The 5,506-nt window shown below is 37.4% G+C and overlaps 1 long non-coding RNA gene across 1 annotated transcript; it reads right to left on the bottom strand.

Moving 5' to 3' along the window:
• Positions 1–3,776: 3,776 nt before the first annotated feature.
• LOC149092006 (uncharacterized) lies at positions 3,777–4,846 on the bottom strand. The gene is made up of 2 exons (XR_016196589.1): positions 3,986–4,846; positions 3,777–3,908 (listed from the first exon to the last, which is right to left on the bottom strand). It is a non-coding gene; the product is annotated as an uncharacterized LOC149092006 (long non-coding RNA).
• Positions 4,847–5,506: the final 660 nt, after the last annotated feature.

The following is a 5,506-nucleotide window of genomic DNA, read 5'->3' as shown; positions in this document are numbered from 1 at the left end:
TCGGCTGAATGACGACAGGACATTAGAATGTCATTCAACGGCTGCTGATCCATCAGAGACAAAACTTGGTGGTTGTGCTATCTTCCTTCCGAACGCAGTGATGAGGAAACAAATATTTGCATAGATGAAATGAATTGCGAGGAACACGTGACATGTGACCAAGTTCAAGATACTCACTCAGAAATGCTGAGCATTGAGACCTTATATGCGCAAACGACTCAATTTCCTCTCCAAATTGAGAAACCGATGACGCGCTTGAAGAATCTCCAAGAAGCTTAACAGGCAGGAAGGCAGATTCTGTGGTAGGATCAGAAGGCGCCTTTGAAGCTATTAGCACGGAGTTGTGGTTGCGATCCTCGTCAGCTCGTCACAACCCAACCAAGGCGAGTCTTCTGTAGCAATGGAAGTCCAGACATAAACTTGATTTGTCCCACACAGAGCAAATCATAAAACAGGCTAGCTCCGATGAGCAGATGTACTCGTTGTGGCCTATGGAAAGCTGGATCTGCTTGGAAAATATTCTGCGGTATGCTCCAATTGCTCGAATTCACATTAGAACTGGGCAGCCTGCCAGTTATATTTGTAGCTACCATAGCCGTTGCAACCGATTTTGTTTTCTTAAGGTCTAGGATATTCTAAGTCTGGCTGTAATGAGATGTAGTTGAGAACCCGAACCTAAAAGTGCACGACAAGGGACAGAACTAGTGCGGAAGTCAGGAGCTGTGCCGATTCTTGGATAAGAGAGTAGTGGCTGGCGCTGAGGGCGGAGGATTGATCTGCACTCTTGATGTTGAAGATTGTTGATAGGGCGGAATCCGGAATGTGCTGGAGTGGCCTACGTGAAGAAGCGTATGATGCTTGACCCCACAGACCCGAAAACTGCGCGAGCCACATTGTCGCTCTTGATGATCGCTCTTGAGACAATTTAGACATAAGCCAGCCTTTCAGACCTCATTCAGGTGAAGACTAGGAGACAAGTTTGCGAATCTTGGCATTTGTAGATTGTGTGCTCAAGATCATTAGAAAAACTGCAACTGTGTGCACTGTGGTCCGCTACGAGAAATTCTGATCTGCTGGCAGAAGCCTTGCTGCTAGAATTCATCGGCTTACTTGATGAATAGTTTGTTAGAGCACATTCCATCGATTCCAAATTGCGGCAACGAAGCTCAAGAAACGAGGAGACTTCTTCATATTTGGGTATCTGTAGAGCCATCTCTGAGTTATCCAATTTCTCTTCCCATTTAGCTTGTGAGGCCACATCAAACTTCTGTAGCAAAATATCTGAGCAATCCTAGCACTGGCTATCTGCTCTGTAGTGCCCAGACTACTGAGCGGACGCATATGGACCTTGAAGTTGTCGGATAGCTCACGCAGCTTGGTTAGAGATCCATTTTCCACCTCTTTTAGACCTAAGATCTTTACGATGTGGGCCCGGAGGATTAAACGTCGGTGGTCACATCTTTGCTTCAATAATTTTATGGCAATTGTTTAGTTATCATTAGAAATTTCCAAAGAACGAATCGTATCCAACGCTGCGCCATCGAGACAGGACCGGAGGTGCTGAAGTCTTTCCATGTTGCTAATTTCTGACCGGCTATCAATGATTGTAGAAAACATTGAGTAGAAATCAGCCCAATTGGCATATCAGGTGCGGACTGCATTCTGGGTGCTGATGCATGAGGAGAGTACTTGGTCGACTAAACGTGGAACTATGGTGCACTTGAGCAGTACGACTTTGAACTTCGGACATTATTTTTGACTGTATGACCATTATTAAATCATCAAAGTCAATGTGTAAATCACTGGACATCTCAGTAAAATCGAGCTCTTCTAGACTTTCATGCGCTTTGCTAAAGGACTGATGTAGCTTGTCGATATGCTCCAGAAGAACATTTAATGTGCTGTCACTGTGATCTGCAAGCGCATCTGAATCAACCTTTGTCTGCAGTCTTTTTACACGTTCAAACACTGACTGTCCCTTGAGCTTATAAAACCGCTCGCGATCTTCAGGCGCAACTGTACTCGCATCTAAGTTTGCCTGAACGAATACAGCACAAGAGTAGCACCAAAAATTTAAAGTTGGTGTGTGCACGATTACAAGAGTAACACGACAAATGTATGCTCTAGCGCAAACACAGAATTTGGAATAGGTCTTATTTGTTGAACACAGCACTTGCAAATTTAATGAATTGTCATAGAATTATATTATTATATTATTATTGTAATTAATTAGCAGACCGAAACGAAAGAGTGTCTGGCAAATTTGCAATGTAACGGCACGCAAATAACTGCTGTATACGCTGCTTATGTACTTTCACGGGTGTATTTTTGCATATATTTAAAAAGTCTATATATGTATATGTAAATAAATTGTATGTGCATAACAATATGCAAATATATATATTTATGTATATATCGAGTATCACGTCGGGGTCACAAACTGTAGAGCTATCGAGATTTTTCGAATAGTTTTAAATATATTAAAACGATTGAAATTACTTAACGATTAGTTTATTAACTATTATTTGAGTTTACAGATTTATGTGATAGACGCAAGCAACGCTGGCAAGCGACTGAACTGCCGCTCATGATTACAATGAAGCTATAGTTTCAATAGTATCACTGACCACATTTGCCTGTGAAGTAGGGCAGGTCTGGCCGGATTGGTAAATAAAATACCCCCTTCGGGTTGGAGATTTATTGTTTAAAGTGTTGTATTTTTTATAGGCTATTTTAATTTTAGTTGACTCTAGTTTTGTCAATATCTTTTTGAATAAATAAAATAAAACAAGTAAGAAGACTCTAGTCGAGACTACTCGACTAGGAGATACCCTGAACCCTCCAAGCTGATATTCTTATCATTCTGCACTTCTTTTATGCACGCACACGTTTATACACATGCATCCACCCTCACGCGCCCGCGCTCTGCTAACTGCGCAGTAAGCAGCGACTGCGCTTGGGCTGCGCTGCAGTGTGGGCAATAGTATGAGAATTTACTTGGTGAATTACTTCTTTTGTTAACATACGATCTTAATGAAATTTTCAGGGCGTAATGATATGGCCAAAATGTGTGTACATTCCAAAGCACAAGTCTCTAGTACTTGAAATACGTTTTTTGCAAATTGGGGGCGATAAAAAAGTTATCGGATGAGTTATCGAAAAAATAAATCAAACTCGTACTGCGTATGGTATACACGATTATGCACACAAAAGTTCAGCTCTCTAGCTTTTATATCTTCTGAGATCTCGGCGTTCATACGGACAGACGGACGGACGGACAGACGGACACGGCTATATCGACTCAGCTCGTCGTGCTGATCAAGAATGTATATACTTTATGGGGTCTGCGATGATTCCTTCTGCCTGTTACATACTTTTACACAAAACCATTATACCCTGATTTCCCATTTTCAAAGGGTTCAGGGTATAAAAAAAAAATAAAAAAAATAAAAAATTAAATACAATTTATATTTTTGTTAAAATTAACCGCCCACGACTATATCCACCTCTCACCATCATATTTGTAAAAGGCGTATTTAAAATACAAAAGACTTCGGTATATTCATACATTTATACATTATGATTACGTTCTGAAATTGGATATAGGGGTGCACTATAGGAAAAAAGCCCGAAATTTTGGCATCAATTCTAAAAATAGAGCTAGGAGGTTGAAATTTTACATACACCTAAGATAGATTAAGTTTCGAATTTTTTTTTTTTACGATTTGACCATGCCTTCTCCCCGCCTCCTTGTTACCCATTAATGAAATCATGTGTACTTTACACATAATTTTTTAAAAATATATTATATATATCTTACATTACATATTATTTTAGATAAAAATGAATGTATACAGTCTATTATACAATGAAAAAATGTAAATGTGTATTATCATTCCGTTTATACCCTGTAAAATTCAGAAAAATATGAAAAAAAATTTTTATTTTTTTTTATTTTTTTTATTTTACAATAATTACCACATACTCAAAAAATTAACATAAATAATCATAATTTTCTTCATCCAATTCGATATTTGGGTCGAAATTGTTTGCATCATCCTCATCCTCATCTTCAGCTTGTAAACTTTCAGTTTCATTTGTATCATCTTGATGCGCGATTCGCGGAGGCTCAATCAGAGCAAACAGATCAATCACTTCGCTTGAAAATTTTAATTATCTGTGAATTTTCTGTCTTTTTTTTAAGACAAAGACTTGACGAAAGCGGATCAGATGAATCTAATGCCCTGTGAAAAACATCAGTGATGTTGTTTAGCCTACTGCTCTTTCTGGCATGCGACCTTCTGTCATTTTTATAAATTTTGTTTTGAGCTTCTGATGCGTTTTCTCCGAGAACACCAACAGGAACTATGCAGCTATCCATTATTTGGTATCCATGGATCAAAACTTTGTGCACAGTTGGGGACATGGGATACCAAGAATAGTTCTATAGAAGTTGCTAAATTGCGAGTGAACTCGCATTCTCACTGTGCATTGTTTTTCGTAGAACGAATGCCATATCATTTTCTTTGCATTTTTTTTTTTTTTTTTTGCTGAAACCGATGCAGCATGTATAAACAGTTGGGTTGTGTGTTCTTCTTGACTTGCAAGATCAGAAGCTAATTTTCTCTTCAGCCGACTGCCTGCTTCTTTATAAGTAAGTTCTTTACTGCCAGCTTTATCTTGCGAGGACTTAACTTCTTTTAAGTTGATAAATATTTTGCCCTCGACCCACCGTTAATGTGTTGCTTTGAATCTATGCAGATTACGGTTACATCTGGGCAAATATCTTTTAACAAAAGCAATAAACTGGGCAACTTGGGTAGAAATACTGTTTTCTGGGTCAGCCGACTTGCAGCTCAGCATTATATAGTAGGGGCAGTCCATAAAATTTAAAAAAAAAAAATCGTTTTATATAAGTTAAGATATTTATTATTGGAAAATAAAAAAAAAAAAATTCAAAAATTGATAAAAAAAAAAAAAAATTGTATTTATGCCAAAATTTCGGGTTTTTTTCCTATAGTGCACTCATAGCCGTACATCATTAATAACAAAAAAAAAATAAAATAAAAAAAAAACCACACACATACATATGTGTGTTGCGTGTACTACAATTTCATCATTAATTTTACAATAGCAGTGCATTTGTCGCTTTCTGTCGCTGACCACACTAACGAAATTTTCGGTTGCCACCGACAAAATACATACACTTGCCAGAAAAACTATGCGTACAGGCCTAACGTGCGACTTTGATAGAGAATAAATATGATAAATATTAGTATTGTTATCAATATTATATTTTTTAGTGAAAACCTATTTAATAACACACATTTATCAACAATTTTTTTAAAATAATATTAAACAGTTTTTTTTTTATATTTTAAATAAGAAAAAAAACAACGAAAATTCACTTAGAAAAAGTATGCGTACAAACTAAAAAACAAGTCCAAAAATAACTCTTTTTCAATGAAAATTTGAAAATTAATATGAGGTTGGATACCCCTTTCGC

This window comes from Drosophila navojoa, chromosome 3 (assembly GCF_054131105.1).
Source record: "Drosophila navojoa isolate 15081-1374.11 chromosome 3, UAZ_NAV_1.0, whole genome shotgun sequence".
Taxonomy (NCBI): domain Eukaryota; kingdom Metazoa; phylum Arthropoda; class Insecta; order Diptera; family Drosophilidae; genus Drosophila; species Drosophila navojoa.
Note: the sequence above shows the minus strand (reverse complement) of the source record. Positions and strands in the feature narration are given on the sequence as shown.